Source organism: Adiantum capillus-veneris, chromosome 8, assembly GCF_014529385.1.
Source record: "Adiantum capillus-veneris isolate H3 chromosome 8, ASM1452938v2, whole genome shotgun sequence".
Taxonomy (NCBI): Eukaryota; Viridiplantae; Streptophyta; class Polypodiopsida; order Polypodiales; family Pteridaceae; genus Adiantum; species Adiantum capillus-veneris.
In genome coordinates this window covers 107,415,202-107,436,492 of record NC_140938.1, presented here as the reverse complement: position 1 = coordinate 107,436,492, position 21,291 = coordinate 107,415,202, and the positions used below count along the sequence as shown (strand labels likewise).

At 39.6% G+C, this 21,291-nt stretch overlaps 1 pseudogene; it reads right to left on the bottom strand.

The window, feature by feature from the left end:
* Positions 1-572: 572 nt before the first annotated feature.
* LOC147452721 (elongation factor 1-alpha-like) lies at positions 573-1,572 on the bottom strand (annotated as a pseudogene).
* Between the last annotated feature and the right edge of the window lie 19,719 nt (positions 1,573-21,291).

The following is a 21,291-nucleotide window of genomic DNA, read 5'->3' as shown; positions in this document are numbered from 1 at the left end:
AGACAAAAATTTACAAACGTGCTTTTCAGGACAGTACAGATGATGAACAACAACTAATATTAGTAATGGCATAACAACTTCTCACTAGCACAATTACTCCTTGAAGTAACTCCTTGACATAGTATTGTAACCTGTAGAAGAGCCCGATTGGAAGAGTCAACCTAACTATGATAGCAAACATGAAACATTGATAACTATTGCTTCTGGTGCTTCAAGCCATGACTAACATTGGATCCTAGGGAGATTCTTTAAAGAGGCTATTATTAGGTGTTACCACTTCATAAACAAGGAGGCTTCACTTGGTTGGCTAGCCACCAATGTAAGCACAGGACTCCACATACATATCAAAACATCAAGGTAAAACAAAAAAAAAAGGCTCATTGATAATCCAAAATACAAACCCGTACATATAGAAAATCCATAAAGACCAACCTACAAATCCTGCCACTGCCTGTCTAAAACCCAAGTTTGAAGAAACCTAGACAATAACATACGAAAAATCTGGACGTGTGTACTGAACTAATCAAAAACCTAAAGTCCACCTCCATGAAGGTAGCAAAGCACAGTGCGATTCATTTCTTCTCGGCAGCAGCAGCAGTAGACTTAGTAATCTTTGCACCTAAGGCATCCTTCTTCTCAATAGCCTTGATAACTTCAACAACAGTTTTCCTCATATCACGAACAGCAAAGCTTCCAAGAGGAGGGTACTCAGAAAAGGTCTCCATAGTGATTGGCTTAGTGGGAATCATCTTCACAAAACCAGCATCACCATTCTTCAAAAACTTCGGCTCCTTCTCAAGCTCCTTTATTGAGCGCCTATCAATCTTGGTGAGTACCTCAACAAAATTCACAGCAATGTGAGATATAAAGCAATCAAGTATAGGGCATAGCCATTGCCAATCTATCCAGGGTGGTTCATAATAATAAACTGAGGTAAAATTGGCAGCTTCTCTAGCAAGGCTATTCTTGGAGTAAGAAGCGGCATAGCCACGTTTGAGATCCTTGACTGCAACATTCTTAACATTGAAACCAACATTATCACCAAGTAGAGCCTCAAGAAGGGCTTCATGATGCATTTCTACAGACTTCACTTCAGTGGTGAGGCCAGTTGGAGAGAAGGTAACGACCAATCCAGGCTTGTTGATACCAGTCTCAACCCGACCAACATGTACAATTCCAATACCACCAATCTTGTAAACATCATGAAGGGGCAGTCGAAGAGGCTTGTCATAGGGCCTCTTAGGTTCCGAGATCATATCAAGAGCCTCCAATATAGTGGGGCCCTTGTACCAATGAAAGTTGCTAGAGCACTCAAATCATATTGTCACCTTCAAACCCACAGATGGGCACAAATGGGATTTTGTCAGGGTTGTATCCCACCTTCTTCAGATATGCAGATACCTCCTTCATGATTTCATCATACCGGGCCTTGGAATACTTAGGTGTGGTGGCATCCATCTACAAACCACAATCTTGTTAAAATCTACAAAAAAATAAAAGCAATGCAATGCTAGTGGTAGATCTACACTAATCAAGCTGCAAATCATTTACCTTATCACAACAGCAAATCATCTGCTTCACACCAAGCATAAAAGCTAGTAAAGCATGCTCATGAGATTGCCCATCTTTTGAAATACCTTCCTCAACACCTCTCGTGATGGAATCAATGATCAAAACAGCACAGTCTGCCTGCTCATTGATTAATATTTTAGTATAAGACCCATATCTGCAAAGGTTGAAAACATATCTTTGTAAAGGGTAACCGAATTACCTGTGAGATTTGTGTGATCATATTCTTGATAAAATCACGATGACCAGGAGCATCAATCATGATGCAATAATACCTTGTTGTCAAAATGTCTCAGCTTTGAAGGTGGATCTCTCTCTCTCTCTCTCTCTCTCTCTCTCTCTCTCTCTCTCTCTCTCTCTCTCACACACACACACACACACACACACACACACACACACACACACACACACACACACACACACACACACACACACACACGCACACACACACACACAGTATGCATGCATGCACACACTCAATCCGAGGGTCATGGAAGTGTTGAAGATGATGAAATAGGAAACAGAAGGAAGATAGCAACTCAAAGTAGAAAGAAGATGGAGAAGGAGAAGACACAGAGCTTGCGTATGAGATCTCTGTAGTCTATCTCTCTGTATTAGAATAATAGAGTATATACAAACTCAGAGCTACAAAGCTTATATGAGACCCTAAGAGATAAGGTGTCCTTTCAAACCAGATGTCCAGGGGGAAAAACCCAGAAGGAGAAAAGTGTCCCTGGTGAAGCGCGTATACACACTAACACTACTACATGTCTACAAATCCCCCCTGTAGTGATAGTGTGAATCCGTACAAGGTAGCAGATCATCATGTGTATGAGAGTAAGCCCAAAGCTTTTCGGAAAGCTTCAAACTTTTCTCGTGATAACGCCTTCGTAAATAGATCTGCAATGTTATCCTGTGTAGGACAGTAAGTTAGTGTGATCTCCCCTACATGTAGCCTTTCCCTGACATAGTGGTAGTGAACCTCTATGTGCTTTGTTTTGCATGAAATATTGGATTCCTTGCAACTGCCATAGCACTCAGACTGTCAGTGAAAATGGTAGTGGGTGCCTGTTGACACTCACAAAGATCTGCCAATAACCTGCGCATCCATACACAATCAACTGTTGCCGTGAAAGCTGCCCTGTACTCAGCTTCACAAGTTGATGTAGCCACTGTAGGTTGCTTCTTGCTTAGCCAAGATATACATGCATTTCCCAAGAAAAAACAATTCCCACTTGTGGAATGAAGTATGCGCTTCACAGCCTGCCAATGATGCATACCTGGGCTGTGCATAGATCTGCTTGCTTGTGAAACCCCAAATTGAATGTCTGGACGAGTGTTGCCTGCCAAATATATCAAGCAACCAACCGCTGCTGCATAAGTATGTACATCAAAAGGTTCTCCAGCATCGTGAATGCTCAACTTTGATCCAGTTTCTACGGGTGTAGAGATTGGTTTACAATTTTTCATACCAAACTTGGCCAAAATTTTATGCAAATATTTTGCCTGTAACATGTATATGCCATCCTCTGATTGCACAAACTGAATACCCAAGTAATAATGTAGCAAACCAAGATCAGACATCTCAAAGGTTTTTCTCAAAGCATCTTTAAAGGCTTCAATTTCATCTGCAGTATTGCCTGTAAGAAGCATATCATCCACATAAAGTGTTAGCATAATACAAAGTACTTTCTGTTGGACTATTCTGAAATCCCTGGCCAATCAAATAAGTATGTATCTTCTCATACCATTCTCTTGGAGCCTGTTTGAGACCATACAAAGCTTTACGCAATCTACATACCTTTTGCTCTTGACCTTTTACAAAAAAACCACTTGGTTGACTTACATAAACTTCTTCCTGCAAATCACCATTCAAAAAATCAGTTTTGATATCCAACTGATGCACTTTCCAACCATGATGAGCAGCAATTGCAACTAGTGATCTAACTGTGGACGCACGAGAAGTAGGAGCAAAGGTTTCATCATAATCTATGCCTTTCTGTTGCGCATAGCCTTTTTCCACAAGCCTTGCTTTGTACCTGTCAACAGTACCATCTTGTTTCCTTTTTACCTTAAAACCCCACTTTGTACCGATAGGGTTTTTACCTGTAGGCAAGTCCACTAGATCCCATGTATGATTCTTATGAATAGAATCAATTTCTTGCTGTATAGCATCTTTCCACTGAACACACTCTAAAGCTTGTTCAAATGAATCAGGCTCATCTGCATCACAAAGAGTGCTAAAGCAAGCCAAATCTACTTGCTCTCTGCCAAAAGTAGTACCAGCACATGTTTTTCGTGGCAATGGTGCATCCAACTTGCTATCCTGCAAAGTTTTTTGAACCCATTTAGGCAAGGTTCTTTCTTCCCTGAGAACTTCTTGCTCTTCACGCGCAATTTCCTCTACATCATGAGGTGTCACATGCTGATCAAAAGATCGATCAAGATTATCAACCTGTTGTGATTCTTGATTCTCCACAAAAGAAGGAAGCAAACCTTCAAATACATCATGTGTCTGCATATGAGGTACATCAAAAGCAACCATAGGTTGAGCAGTAGTTTCTGCAAAAATTACATAACGACTTTCAAAAATCTTGTTTGTAGCAGGATTGTAAAGTCTATAACCTTTACTTCCACTACTGTACCCCACAAATATACATTTGATTGCCTTATCATCAAGCTTTCCACGTAACTGGTGAGGGATGTGAGCATAAGCAAGACAACCAAAAACACGAAGATAACTGACTGAAGGTTTTCTGTCATACCAAGCTTCATATGGAGTAATGGTCTTCAAGGCACGAGTAGGACACCTGTTCAAAACATGTTCTGCACAAGCAACTGCCTCCATCCATAGCTTATGAGGCAAACTCTTAGCCTTGAGCATACATCTAGCCGTCTCCATTAAAGACCTGTTCTTCCTTTCTGCAACACCATTCTGTTGTGGTGTGTATGGCATAGTGCATTGGTGTTTAATGCCTTTCTTTCCCAAAAAATCCTTAAATACACCTGACATGTATTCACCTCCTCGATCGGTACGAAGAGTCTGTACTTTGCAACCTATTTCATTTTCAAACATGGCGACAATGTTGAAAAATTGCAAACACATCTGACTTTGCTTTGAGTGGATACACCCAACAAAACCTGGAAAAGTTATCAATGAAGGTCACAAAATAAAGGTTGTTTCCTATAGATGGCGTCCTCATAGGACCACATACATCACTGTGTACAAGCTGCAACTTTCGTGTCCCTTTAACTAAACCATCCTGCGAAAATGCAAATCTGTGCATCTTTCCAAGAACGCAACCTTCACATACATGTCTTGGTGTCATCTCCAATAAAGACAAATCATGCACCATATTATGACGTTGTAAAGTCATCAAACTGCCATAACTAACATGCCAAATCTAGCATGCCACAACTCAACATCCTGCATGGCCTGAGTCTTTGTTTCTGCAATACATACCTGAATCTGCTTTTCATAACGATCTAGCACAAATAGTCCATTTTCCAGCGTACCTGTAGTGATAAGAGAATAACCATTCTCTCGATCTCGTACAACACATCTGTCATCCTCAAAAATGACCCGATGACCATTTTTTGCAAGAGAGGATACAAACAACAAATTCTTCTTGATCCCTGGAACATATAAGACATTTGGCAAGCATAAATCTGAACCATCTGAAATGGTAATCAAAATCTTACCAACGCCTTTGATTGGATAAGAAGCATTATTTGCACATGTCACCTTCTTTCCTGCTGGAGCTGCATTCAATGAACAAAACAAATCCTTCCTTGAAGTAATATGCCTGGATGCACCACTATCAAAGTACCAAATCATTTGTGTCTCGTCAACACTGTAAGCAGAAAAATCTGAACATACTACGAAAGCATAAGAATCCTGCACAAAGTTTGCAGACTCTTCTTTAGCTGTAGAAGAATCACCAGAAGTTGAAACAACCAAACTTGACTCTTTCTTCTTTTCTTTAGCAATTCGCTTTTTACACTCACTAATGTAGTGACCAGGTTTCTTGCAGTAGTGACATTTACCTTTCTTCTTGGACTTGTCGGAATCACCTTTAGACTTCTCTAAAGACTGTCCTACACCAGACTTGGAGTGATGAGCACTCTCTTTACCCTTGTTTTTGTTCTGTACAACAAGAGCATGATCCATACCATCCACCTGTAAAGACTTGTTCTTACGTGATTGATCCTCCTGCAATAGCAAAGCCACGAACTCTTCAAAATGAAGAGGCTCAGGATTAGCTCGCAAAGACAGAGTCAAAGAAGTCTGAAAAGTCAAATAAGATGGTGGTAGTGAATTGAGTGTTTTGGAAACCAAGTCCTTCTCTGGAATCACTTCATCAATGCTAAGCAATTGCTCTTTAAGATCCCTGATTTTTGTAAGATGCTCGACGATATCGTCACCTTCGTCCATCTGTATTTTGTCAAGTTGTTTCTTCAAAAACTCTATTCTGGCAGTGTTTTTTCCTCCAAACATAGCTTGCAGAGTGTTCCAAGCATCCTCAGAAGTTCTGCAAGATCTGATATGTGGTGTGATTGTCCTCTTTATGGTTAAGGCAATCACAGCCATAGCTTGTGCATCTTTAGTATCCCATCTCTTTTGCTCTGGAGTGACTTGTGAGGGTCCTGCACCAACAGCTGCACCACGACCAGGCGTGGCAGGTGCAATGCTACCTGGATGAACTTCATCTCCAGATACATAATCCCACAATCCTTTACCAACCAAAACATTTTTGGCCATAAAAGACCAAAGAGAATAGTTGGAACCCTCCAATTTGTCTTCGGATGTAAACGCACCAAAAATCTCTTTCTCTGTAGATTGAGCCATACTGTGGATGCACACAAGAGAGCAAAAGAACCTCCAAGAGATTCACAAATCTCCTCTCCAATCCAAGCAAAAATCTACACAAAATCTCACCACAAAGCTAAGATAAGTTGCTTCCCAAAGGAACTGTTTACCTGAAGAAAATCTGTCAAAAAGCACACCCTCTTGATCTAAACGCCTCCGAAAAGTAACTTCTGCTACGCTGCTCATAACAAAATTCTGAGGGCTCGAACGGCTTTAAAAGGGGGGTAAAACCTCAGGTCACCTATTCAGAATACTCCCGAAACGTCGAGGATGCTCCCATGAGCAAATTTTTCGAAAACTGCCTGAAAACTGCGATTGCGCGCGCGGACGCGATAACGCAAGTAGAGGCTCTGGAAATCACCTTGCTTTGATACCAATTGTTGAAGATGATAAAACAGGAAACAGAAGGAAGATATCAACTCAGAGTAGAAAGAAGATGGAGAAGGAGAAGACACAGAGCTTGCGTACGAGATCTCTGTAGTCTATCTCTCTGTATTAGAATAATAGAGTATATACAAACTCAGAGCTACAAAGCTTATATGAGACCCTAAGAGATAAGGTGTCCTTTCACACCAGATGTCCAGGGGGGAAAACCCAGTGCTACATCCGGGAGCGCGATGGCCCTGCAAAATACTCATAATAACACAATACATACCATAAAACGATAAATCGATATACCTGAATCGTTGCAACGCACATAATCAACGACGTATGCAAACAGAGAGAGATAGAGAGCGGAACAGAGGCAGAGAACATGCGCAAGCGCACCTCCGAGAGCGGAGTGCTACGCCTGGCACGGCAAAAGAGAAGAGAGGGAAGGAGAGAATAATAGACACGAGCACTGGGTGCAATCTCCCCCCGTGCAAGAGTGACCATTTCCCTCTTGCACGTATTTGTTATATAGATTTCTTGAATGGTCAAATTGGTTACAAACTGGCCGGCCGGTCTTAATTGGCCAAAGCTCATAAAAGAGCACTTGAATAATAAAATGTACATGATATACAAATACATTTGCATAGGCCAAGCTGGGTCTAGTCTTTTCCACCTGTCAGTTGTAATAAAATCATAAAATATCATTTCTATAACATACCTCTCCGTTGGAAAGCAACTGTCCTCAGTTGCGAAAAAAAAATCTGCAAACAATACTTGTCAAAAACAGTGATTAGTATGTTGTGTCAAAAACATCACATAATAAAAGAAAAATTTATGAAACTAAACAACATTAGCTTATGCCTGCCGTCATCCACATACTACCTATTCTAGTGTCCCATACCACTAGAATAGGCAATATATGTCATACGCTGATGAATCAGGATATCATTGGTCACATTCATCATCAATCTCATAATGTCAAGTCTCATCACATAAACACTGCCATAATAATCACCAAATCCCAATCCAGTTCCAATTCCACAATATAAGTCTAAATCCAAATCACTTTTATTATGTACCTGGGTAACAAAATCATACCAGTTACAGTGGTGGCCAGCCACTGCAACATGATTTTGTGATTGGTGTTGCCTCACCCGGCGAGTCTACACCAAAAAGCCGTGCTGCCTAAAGTGGCGAATCTGCACTAATGCTGCCTAAATTGGCGAATCTGCATTTGGTATTGTTAAAAATTTTGAAACTACAGTTTGTTGGTGGTGCTGCCTAAATCGACGAATCTGCACGAGATGAGCATTGACACACTGCCTAAATCGGCAAATCTGTGCACACGTGACCAATGGACGAGACAAGACATAAAGAAAAAAACGAAACAAAACATTTACTAGTTGGTGGTGCTAAATTGGAGTATGTTAGCGGTCCCATAGTGTTGCACAAAATTGTTTCTCACTATCCATATCAGCTCGTGTGTGTAGTTGTATGTCAGCTTGATGATAAGGTTGCTCAATTTAAATTTACATTCAGGGGACGCAACAGCGACAATGTGAGACTGGGTAGTTTCACAGACTATGATAAAGAAGCAAAAGATCTCGTTTCTTTGAAATTATCCATTTGGATTATGCTGGTTGCAAACTACTAACTGTGTGCTATGAAATACATGTAGAAAATAAGAACAACTTAGAAGGAAGTACAGAGGGTGAGTTGTATCATAGGTGTATGTGAAGCCAATGTATGACAATGTAATCACATGAGAGAGAGGAATCATAATGATGAGAGGTTAAGGCAAATTATAGCAATAGATACATTGAAGAACTTACTCATTAAAGAGGATTAAAATACTTTAGCGAAACATTGCAAAATTACGTACTTGGGGGTGGTTCGAAGAAAGGACTTGGAGTTAAATTTTCAAATGCGAAACAAGTAGTTAAAAAGGAAGGTCATTAGTAAAATAATCAGTTGGTTAATGTTAATGAAGATAGATAATTAAAAAGTATAGAATAAAGCAAAGTACAAATGTAACTGGTAATGCAAGTGTCAATAAGAGAAATTTAACAACTTTGTAGTATGAAGAAAGGTTAGATCCTACAAGATTTTGTAGCATCACTAGTGGAGGAATTAGGCAAAACTTATGTAATGAAGATCAGTATCAATTTGACAAGGTTTACAAAAATAAGTAAAAGATGCTTCAAGAACGCGTTATATACATGTTGAAAACAATCACAGTTATTTGCCAGCCTCAATATACATTAACAATGTGTAATCAAGAAGACTTGCAGAAGACTAATATGTCGCTAATGAAAACATACAAGTGAGATATTGAGTTGGCCATATCTAGGTGTTAGTCGTGCTTAGTAAGTGGAGGAACTGTGTTTGTCAAGGAGAAAAGATAAAGAGAGTAGTGGGACTGTGAATATTGCCTTGTGAGAGTCAAGAATGTGAAGTGACTTGTTGGTGGATCCCGGTAGGATAGAAGAAGAGACTCGACATGGAGAGGAGAAAGTTGTACAACAAAGGTCAGAATCCCCCTATACTAGAGGTATATTGATCAATAGAGTCATTATGCTTGGGAGCATAAGACCCCTATGTCTATGAGGGTCACCTCATCAGTGATGGAGGCTCGAACAGAGGATCTGGACTATTTTAGCAAGGCATGGGAGACATCCAATATGACTATATTATTGTGGAGTCGATGGTCTTCAGTGACCGATGCAATACATCCCGGGACAGTGGCCGATGCAAGCCAGGCGCATAAGACACTGATGTTCAGTGTGGTCGTTATGTTACTGCCTTTTTATTTCGTAGCCAGACATGGTAGGAGATCCAACAAGATTGTAGCACATTGATCTCATAGGTCATTTGGGCCTTTGGAAGACGATTAATATAACCAACTTACCATACGTGGTTAATTTTAGCCACATTGCAACAATCTTAGGAGACTTTACTATATGTATTATCAAAAAAGGAAATGCACAGTGATGCAGCGATCGAGAACGCTATCTCAGCTCAGCATAGGAACTGCTGAGATGGACCAAGACAGACGATGGTAATTGGGATTTTACATGATGGCACGATAGTAAATAATAATAAAAACAGTCGACGATGGAAAATTTGAACCGCCCCACAAATTTAGTGTGTATGCTTTTTGTTTTGCGGTTCTTAGAGCTGAACTTCCCATATGTTCTTTTTGTCAAGCTTCCAAGCTGTGGCCCATCGACGACACGCCCACTAAAAACTCCCTGAGTCTCGCTCATCGTGCATGCAAGCTGGGCGGATTTTACAATTGGAGTGCATTGTGCAAGCATTACTACGACACCAGCTTTGAACATTGAGAAATACTAAACACTTGAGAAAGGAGAACTATGTTGCGAGCTTGGGCTCAACCTGCAACGGCAACAAACCAAGTCCGTGACAACATGTTGCAAGCCTTTCCCATGCTTCTTCTATGGTAGCCCTGCAGTGGGAGACGCGGAATTTAGATGAGAAAGCTTCACAATAGACTACAGAGTCTACCTATACTAGAGGTATATTGACCGACAAAGCGATTAAGCTTGGGAGAGCTAGCCGCCCATGTCCTACGAGGGCCACCACGACATTGATGGAGGCTCCTGCCAGCCATCCTCAGACATTGATGTTTATTCCAGCCTTTATTTTACTTCATTTTATTTTATACCCAGACATTGTAATAGGTCCACCAAGATTGTATCACTGATCTTATAGTCGTTTTGGCCTTTTGAAGACGATTAATATAACACATTTTGTGTGTGTGTGTGTGTGTGTGTGGTTGTTTGGTGCATGACGTAAAAAAGGGGGCTCAAGCTATAGGTGGCCGTGGGTGTGAATGCAAGTGATGAGAAGAATAAGAAGAGAGTTTTAACCTTGTAGGAAACTATCCCAAGTGAAACTGTTGTGCGCCACTGTTTGGCAGAGAGGACTGCGGTGGGTGTAAGGGTTGGCGAGCTAAAGTTGCGGCCAAAGTGTTGCATGGGTGGTCCGGTTTGCATGCGCACAACAAGCCAGACACTAGATAATGCCGTCCCATGCTCGTACCTGGGCTGCAGCACGTGCATTCCCTGACAAAGCCAATATTGGCACGGAGGTGAGGCAAGGGTAGAGGGCAGCAGAGGCAGTAGGTGGCTTGCATCCCTATCTCGTTTTCATTTGTTCCGGCTAGAAATATCTCTCTCTTTCTCTCTCTCTATGCCTTCTCTCTCCTCTCCCAAACCTGTTACCTCGTTGTTCCCTATTTTCCTCCCTTGAACCTCCCATAATGTATTCATTGCAAGCTCTGCTAAACCAGGATCCCCAAATTCTATATCACCCTTACTGCACAACATCGTTAACTTTCATCTACAAAGCGCCCGATTCAAGTGTTTGTTGAGGCCAGAGGTCCACCCAATCTATGAACGGTGATCACTAGTCTGTTGTCGGACAGCTTTTCTCGCAACGTCCTTGCAGTTATGGTGAAGCCAGTAATCGCATGCTTTGGTTTGAGTGTCGAGGAGTCTTAAGCCGGAAAACTTTTTTTTTGAACACCTTAATGCACTATCCACAATTAGTTGGTGTATGGTTCCCATGCTGCTAATGTTAATCAAGTTCCTAATCTGAGTGTTTATGGTCCTATGCTATCATAGAATATTGAAATTTCCTATGTACTTCCGATATCTATCCTAATACTTACCTACAATATGATATTGTGCTTCCCTTTCTTCTATTGACATCTCCGTATCTTGGCGATTATATACAAATCTATTACAACTCTTGCCGATTTTCACTGTTCAAACACTTATCTTTTTCAACACACATGTAACAACTCAAGGTAAAATACTTATTGCAATAGTTACTTAATACATGCATGAAGATCGTTATGAATAAAAACGAGTAATTTAAAAAAAGAACTTAGCTCCAAATTTGTCACGTTCTCCCTTCCTACGATCCATATCTTGCCAAGAGCGATGACCTGTGCTCTGATACCACTGCTACATCCGGGAGCGCGATGGCCTTGCAAAATACTCATAATAACACAATACATACCATAAAACGATAAATCGATATACCTGAATCGTTGCAACGCACATAATCAACGACGTACGCAAACAGAGAGAGATAGAGAGCGGAACAGAGGCAGAGAACATGCGCAAGCGCACCTCCGAGAGCGGAGTGCTACGCCTGGCACGGCGAAAGAGAAGAGAGGGAAGGAGAGAATAACAGACATGAGCACTGGGTGCAATCTCCCCCCGTGCAAGAGTGACCATTTCCCTCTTGCACGTATTTGTTATATAGATTTCTTGAATGGTCAAATTGGTTACAAACTGGCCGGCCGGTCTTAATTGGCCAAAGCTCATAAAAGAGCACTTGAATAATAAAATGTACATGATATACAAATACATTTGCATAGGACAAGCTGGGTCTAGTCTTTTCCACCTGTCAGCTGTAATAAAATCATAAAATATCATTTCTATAATACCCAGTGGGAGAAAAGTGCCCCTGGTGAAGCACGTATACACACTAACACTACTACATGTCTATAGGAAGGAGGAAAATCATGCAGCTTGTCTTGTCTCACAGGGGCAGTCATGTTGGCTACATGGCCTATGGTCCGTAGACAGGTATGCCAACACACACACACACACACACACACACACACACACACACACACACACACACACACACACACGATCGCGAGTACGTGCCTTCTATAGATGCTACGAGCATGCCTTCACTGCCTACCTTCATCGCTCGCCTTTAACGCAGAGACCCACACACTGAAAAGACCTTACAATATCAAAACCCTACTTTGAACTTAAGAGCATACGTGTCCTCAATCCAGTGCCTCTACATCGATGGCCCAAAATTGCACGACTTCTCCACCCACCCTCCTATAGCCTTCGGCAGACAAAAAATAATGATTGTTTGAAAGCATTGTAAGAAATTGAAACAAGGTGAGGAAGCACAAAGGCTTGTTAAGTTAAGGGAAAGATGAGATTTATTTATACTAAGTATAAATGGGGGGAGGGATTCCAGCCCCCCTCACTACCACGTGTTGAGTCCTCCTTCATCCGGCCAACCCCAAGCAAGTGGAGCATGCAGTCCACGCCGCTCAACGCACTCAGAGAGGGAGAAACAAGCTTCGCGAAGAGAGAGAGAGAGAGAGAGAGAGAGGCGACCGAAGGCCGTCGGCAATACTAGTGGAAGTAAGTTTAACTGAGTGCCTACAATTACATGAAATTTTAATGTGTTTTAATATAAAATTATATTATCTATCATACATATATTATCACAAATGGATTATATATTAGGAAGGCTAGACTTAAATAATAAGGTGAAAGGTACGCATTGCATTGTCATATGAAAACAAAACAAAATTTAAAAAAATTTAAATAAAAAACAACAATTATATTATCCATTATGCATACATAATCACAAATGGTGTATATATTAGAAAAGGCTTCACTTAAATAATAAGGTGAAAGATGCAGATTGCACATTATTATTTGAAAAAAAAAACAAAAAACAAAAACAATAAAAGATAAAGATACACTGTAAAACTAAAACAAAAGGAAGTAGGGGGCCAATTGTCACCTTGGAAAACAAATGCTCTGTTGAGTGGAACACGGTCTTGGGTGCCCAAATGGTGGACTTGCTTGGATAAAGGTGTGGGATCTTTCCTATTTTAGGGGTGGCTCCCTTGACAACCATTGTATTTAGACCTTCTGCACCTGTCAAACGGCTTGTCACAAGCATGATAGAAATTTGTAATTTTTTGGTTCTGTCAATATAATCCAGTCATAATTGTGACTTTTGAAAAAAAAAGGTTTAATTTTATTGCTTTCATAAAAAGATAGTTTTCATAAACTAAAAAACAATAAAGTAATTTAATAAAATGAATTTCTTTTAAGTCCTCAAATGAATAGAATTATTACAAATCAAAATATTAAAAATTTATTGAATCAGTATTCACATCATGGATCAAACTCTTATCAATACATTGTTTAATCTTTTGTTTGCTAAGCTTTTTTCATTTGAGTATTTCAATTTTCAAATAAATGAATGCAACTTTGGAAAATAACATTTGAAAGCACGTCAGCGAAAGACTTTTGAGCTTTTTAGAGGGACACGTGTCAAATAAGCAAAATTGAATGACTTCACCAATATGGATACTAAGGTCTTTAGCAGGCGAATAACATCAAAAGGAATTATACACTACATATTGGCACATCTAAAAATAAAACCCAAACATCAAACAAATACACCGAATATTTTGCAACCCCGTCATTCCTGCCCCTTGTTTATCAATGACATGCCCAAAGTAGAGGGAACTACGGTGGGGGTTTAATCCACCGTTGATCCCATCTACATGGGATTAAAAAAACAGCTCCCCACCTTTGCAGCTCGCATCTCGAACCCCCAACATGCCCCTACACGCTCCCACATCCAATCCAGCTCGCCTAGCGTGATTTGTTGAAACCAATGCGAGTTTGGCGCTATAAAAATCGTGCCCCTCCCTGTTGCGTCGATCCAACGGCCCCCATTCCTCACACCGCCGATAAAGCTCCCTTGTCGTCGATCCCTTTACTTTGACCCCGTGTTACTTATCAATGAGTCTACACCCCCCCCCCCCCCCCCCAAAACGTCGACAAGATTCCCTCATCGCCCTCACCTCCCTTGCGTTCCCCCCACCCTCTACTCATGCATCGAGGATCACGCTTGCCTCTCATTGTCATTCACGCGTGCCCCCTGCCTGCCCATCCCTCTGCAGAGACCACCCGACCTTTCTCTCGTTAGCCCACAAAGAGAGAGAGAGAGAGAGAGAGAGAGAGAGAGACTGTCTACAGAGTCTGTCTCCCCCCTCCGCCTCCCTGGCTCCCTCCTAATTCAGCCATGTATTCTCGTCCCAGACCTGAGAGAGAGAGAGAGAGAGAGAGAGAGAGAGAGAGAGAGAGAGAGAGAGAGAGAGAGAGAGAGAGAGAGAGAGAGACTGTCTACAGAGTCTGTCTCCCCCCTCCGCCTCCCTGGCTCCCTCCTAATTCAGCCATGTATTCTCGTCCCAGACCTGAGAGAGAGAGAGAGAGAGAGAGAGAGAGAGAGAGAGAGAGAGAGAGAGAGAGAGAGAGAGAGAGAGAGAGAGAGAGAGAGAGAGAGAGAGACCCCTGCTGCAATCTTCATGTGTGTGTGTGTGTGAGAGAGAGAGTATAAGAGAGAGAAAGGTCGGCTACAGCTCTTAGCCTTGAGAGAATCACTCAACACCTTCTGCCATGCGTGCCTCCTCGTAGGTGAGTGCCCATGCACGAGCCCGTGTGTGTGCGTGTATGAGAAAAGATGTGTGCAAAATGGCTTGCGAGGGGGAGAGGCAACATGAGACGCGTGGTCGCCCAGGAGAGAGAGAGAGAGAGAGAGAGAGAGAGAGAGAGAGAGAGAGAGAGAGAGAGAGTCAAAGGCATCTTCAAGATATTCCACTCAACCAACCTTTTTCCAAAATTGACAGTACATACTCAAGTCATTTAAGGGCTATAAAATCAAAAGGAAAAAGGAACTCAACTTTTCAAGTCACGTAAGCTTTAAGGCTAATTTTGTCTCTTTCTAATGTATTCAACTCTGTATTGTTTTTGGCCAAGTTCGCCGTAGGGGAGTGGTAGAGAAAACGTGCAATTCCTCTTTGCACCTCTCACCATCCAATGGTCACCATCACTTTACTTTTGAGTGTTGACATTTCAGGACATTTTAAAAAAGAAATCACACCGTATAATTTTAAAAGTTGATTGATTGTTGACATTTCAATTCATTTGAAAAAAATTCACACCATATAATGTTGATTGTTCACATCATGACTTGCTTAATAAACTATAAAGAATAATACAATGTTAAATAATATTTCTCTCTCTCTCACACACACACTATATATATATATATATATATATATATATATATATGAGAAAAAACCTTACAAATGTGATGGCAATCATGTGCATCTCTCTCTCTCTCTCTATCTCTCTCTCTAATCTCTCTCCATTAACATGCCGAATGTGTTCTGATAATCGCTCAATTTTTTACAACGAAAATTGCTGCCTTCTTGAGGCCATCGTGAAGTCTTCACCTTGTTTTTTAAAACTCATGCAAGGCTATTTGTACTCAAATTAGTAGATATTGTTTCTTCATTAGACCTGGAAGGCCAAGAACTGTCGTGTCTTTTATAGCAACCTCTCTATGGCTAGATTCTCAGAGATTATAGAAGAAAGTAAAGAGTTAATATTTGTGATAGGTAAAAGGAAAAACTCAGATGATTGGCTTAGGGTGACTCTCGCCATCCAGTTGAGCCTTGCTGTGTAAAGGACTAGGCTTTTGGCACGAGGCACTTCTAACTAGGCTCTGATGTAACCACCTGCCCCTCAAGGCTCGGCATGAGCTTGAGGCTGTTTTGTATATTTCTTGGTGTCATTCTAATACAATCACTCACAATTGTGAGTTTTGCAAAAAACAAAAACAAGGTGAAAGTTCACTAAGGCCTACATAAGGGTATGAGAATAATTTAATAATAAAAGGTTTCTTTGTGAGAGAAAACAAGTGACACTAATTTTTTAAAACATTTTTTATCACAATAAAATATTATGTTTCTTGAAAAAAGTGTAACAATAAACTATTTAAACTACAATATATTTCAAAAACATAAAAAATAATGTTTGAAAAACCAATTGGAGCAAATTGAGAGAAAACAAGGTGAGGACTCACGATGGCCTATTGAAGGTAAAGGGGGAGGAAAGATTTATTGAAAGTAGGTCTTAATCAGTGTTGCAGTTGTATTGTTTTAATATAAAGTTGTATTGTCCATATACACACACAATTACAAACTAGCAGTTCCAGAACGGCTTACTGATCGATTTGACCCCCACCATTGTCTTCAACGACGGATTATGCTATAAATGCCTTACTTAATGTCTTGTTATTTAAGGACTTCTTTTTTAATGACTTCATAAAAAAAGGTAGGTTTAATAAACATAAGTGCATAAATATATATATGTATGTGAGTGTATATATCTATATGTATGTATATGTATATAACTAGAATTATGTAAGGTGAAGCTTCACTTTAGCATTCTAAAAGAATAGAATGCAAGAGAATTCAAGCCATGTGAGGATGCTAAATGAAAGGTGAAATAAAAAGATCCATTTAATATTATAAAATTTAAATAACATTTAAGGTAAGTCTCAATCATCAGTGAAAACATTGAAAGTATGCCTAATTCAACTCTTGTCTAAGGCTTCTTTTAGAAAGACAAAAAATTAATGTGGTAATTTTAGTTAAAAAGTATGATTTAAAGTGATTCTATAGATTAAAACCAATCAAATATAAATTCTTTTGGAATTCAATTTTACATAAATTGTATACACTGTTATGCATCTTGATATTTGGTTCAATAAAACTTATCAAAACATTAATTCAATTGTGACTATCTAAGCATGGAAATGAGAATATAAATGCTTTAGTAAGATTTTTCTTGTGGAGTTTGTTATGATTTATTGATCGATGTAACCTTTTGAAGTCATGCTTATCTTAATAGCTTATATTGTGTGTTAGACAAGAATTTTTAGTGTGCAATTTTGCAATGTAAAAAAAGTATTTATAGTCTTCATAAAAATCACTAATTATTATCCCAAGTAATTCTTAAATAGCCTAAGTGAATTAAGGAGAGATAGTTTAGATACATTCATACATGAGGAGACAATAGAGACACTTACTTTATTGGAGGTCTTTAAGCTAATAGGCCATGACTCTATAAATAAGAGCTTCACTTAGCTTTGTTTTTCTTTTGAAAAGTTCAGGATTTTTAATGTGGGATTCTTGTTAGACCTCTCAAGAACACCAATTAAATACCATAACAAGGCTTATATTTGCTAAGATTTAGAAGAAATTATATGTGAATCGTAAGAAACAATATGAAACTTCACATGGGCATTCTAAAAGAATTAGAAATGCAAAGTCAAGCCACAATAATGCAATGCTGTGAAATGAATGACAAGAGAATTTTATCATTTTTTGTAAGAAAAGGTAGATCCAATCACTATAAGGAAACAATGAACTTGCATAATGTCCATGAAAAGGTGATGTAAGAAAACAATTGAAGGGACAACAAAGTTATTTTACAAAGACCCTTGCCATGTGGCGCTCATGCGGCCAAAGAATCCAACGGCCTCGGTGTTGCAACAACCTTGCACAATGAACCCATGGCCTTCCACAGGCCAAAAAAAATGAAAGAGGACAAGAAAGATTGTGTGTGACCCAATATTCAATGGCCCTCTTTAAAGAGAGAGGTACACAAATGTCAACATCTCTCACAAAGACCTAAAAGAAATATTAAAAAAGGAAGTTATTTTATCATGTGACACGAATCCGCAAGCTTTATCCAATGGTCCACAATTGTTAAAAAAATCCAACGCTTTACTAAGGACTCCTTATGTAGTCCAAAAACTCATGCAAGACTATGAAATGAAGGGACAAATTGATAACTAAAAGCAAAAGAAAATTTCAGTGCTTTTATAGCAAAGGAAATAATCAAATTTCAAATGCACGCACATTCTCTTCTACATCGTTAGGTTGAGTTTAATTAAAATTATATAAGGTAAAGCATTGTTCATGAATACTTTTTTATTAAGGGACTGAGTTTCCTCCTTGCAAAGAAGTAAAACGGAAATAATAGTCGAATTTTTGAATTTGCAAGATTTTTTAACTAAGTTCTCACATATTTCACCATTTTTTCTTCCCTTTTACCATGGTTTGCTTATTTAATATGTGTGTTGTGTGTGTATATGTATGTGTAAAATAAATAAACATATGTATGTGTGTATGTATGTATATGTATAGAATTTACTAAAATTAGGCAAGGTGAAGCTTCACTTTAGCATTCTAAAAGAATAGAATGCAAGTGAAGTCGAGCATTGTAATGATGTGAAATGAAAGGTGAAATAGAAAGATTCATTTAATATTTTAAAATGAAAATAACATTTAAGGTAAGTAACCATCATGGCACTGAAAACAATGAAAGTATGCCTAACGCAACTTAACACTAAGGCTTCTTTTAGAAAGCCAACAAACCTTAGAGAAAAAGAGTCATACATTTGAATTTTTCATTATTTTTTGTATTTTTTGGATTTGGTCTAAAGGAAGCCATACTAGAGTGGTAGATAAAACATCCAAAGCTCCTTTTACCCCTCACCATATTGTCACCATCACATTAACTTTAATTTGAAAATCACACTATTATATCACCATCACATTAACTTTAGCTTTTGATATTTCAAAGCATTTCAAATGATTTTACACCTTATAATTTTAAAAATTAATTGTTCACATCATGGGTTACTCAATAAAATATGAAGAATATTTACTTGAAAGAAGAGTGTTAGCAGATCTCCACTATCAGACATATGCAGCATAGTTGTCTAGCAATAACATAATATGTCAATACCCAAGAAAGTGCCTCGGATGCAACACAAAGACTCTTTGAGACTGTCAATCTCAAGAAGTGAACATACAAAACTAAGCTATCATCAGTACGAGAAAATCTGTTACTCTGGGGAATTTGCATAAATCCTAAGTCGTTGCTCTAAGTCGTCACGCATGTCGACCAACCGACTCGAAATGCAATGAGACTTTGGGAGGAGGTATGCAAGGCAGAATGACACTATCCTACAAAGTCTGGTCGCAATCCAACAAAGTAACAAAATCATGATCCATCATGATCAAGGTCCTGAAAACTGCAACATAATTATCCAATAAGGTTGTCCATGTATAGTAGATATTCCATGATCGTTGTTGAGGAATCGAACAATATGTCGGGTTGATCTTGAGATGTTGAGGGGCACTTCTATATGTGCTTCCATCTTGTGGCCTCTTCTCAAACCACTTCTTTTTCCAGAGCAGTTGATTTTCTAGAATTGCAAACACTCGGTCACCTGTGATGGACACATCTTTATAATCACCTCTTTGTTTTAGCTCGAGTGCGGCAAGAGCTTCTTCGTCCATAGCAATCCTTCTTGCTTCATTGGTGGTAGTGAAATCATTTTGTGGCCAAAGTTTCTGACCACTTCATTCGGCTTGATCATCAGCAGGGCTGCAGATTCCAGCACTTTGAGCTCGCATATCATAAAATATTTGTGAGAGTTGTCTAGAATGTCCGCAATCCACTTCTTGAGCTCCTCATGGGCATTTGTCAACTCCGTTTTCTTCAAACTCAGGTAGCTCACCCCCTATAGATGTAATGGGTATGTCCAATGGGGCAGTTCTACTCTTTCACACTCTTTGGTTGGTGGTGTTGCTTATTTAACTCTATAACTCTTATGTGTATTTATCAGCTTGGATAGCAAGATCATCGTGTTCTTTGGCCATTTGTTCTTCAACTCTTTGATTTGTTGATCCTTTTGATTTTTAATAGTCATATGGCCAGCTGTCATCACTTGCCTTTCATATTTTTCATGTGCAAGCTCCATCTTTAGAGCCTTGATCTCTTCTGTTAGGGTTGCTGGTGCTTGAGAATTTGAGGTTGCAGCTAGTACATCTTGCATGGCAAGGAGAGTCAAGAGTGTATGCTTCACCACATCATAATAATCACTTAACTTTGTGCACCTCTGTTGCTCTCGTGCCAACTCTTTTTGCAGTCATTGTTGGTCCACTTGCATCTCACTATTGGCTTCAATTTGTTCTTGTAGATCTTGGTAGAAACCTTTCACTTCCGTTTTTTCATGTTCGAGTGCATCTTGCAAGCTTTTCTTATCTTCATGGAGGCTGTTGATTTTTTCCTGTAGCCTTGCATTTTCTCTAAGTGTTGCCTTTGTTTCCTCCTTAGCATCTCAAGCATCAAATTCTCTTAGTTGGGACATGGACCTTTGGCATCGAAACATTGGATCCTTATGCATTCCAGATGATCTTCCAGCTTGAATTCTTTGATAATCTTGTCACCTTCTTCAATGGTGGCTCTTGAATGTGGCAAAATTGAACCTCCATCTTTAGTTGTTTGTTTCCTAGAGGTCCTTGGCACTAAATATTTCTTCTCTTCTTGTGACTTTTGCTGGTCCATTGTTTGCTCTTAGGGTTCTTCCCCTTGGTCTGGAACTATGTGTGCGAGATCCCCTTGCTCTTTTTGAGTGTGTTGTAGATCTTCTTTAACTTTTTCTTTGCTCTCTTAGTCCTTGTTCCTCGTCTGCTTCTTCTTCCTTTTGATTAGCAGGAGGGGGGGTTGATGGCTTTGGAGAGGATTGTTGTTGTTGAGTTCCTATCTCAAATTCGTGTTGTTTCTTCTCAACCGCTTTATCTCTCAATGGTTCTTCTTGTGTGGAATACTGGCCCTTAGGAAAATCCATCGGAGATTCTAGATCATCTGTTCTTTTCCTTCTCTTTGTTTTGCCTTCTTTTTGAGCACGTTGTGGATGTGCTGTCTGAAAGATCCTGCTAGCTCGATGTCTTCTTCGGCTTTCCT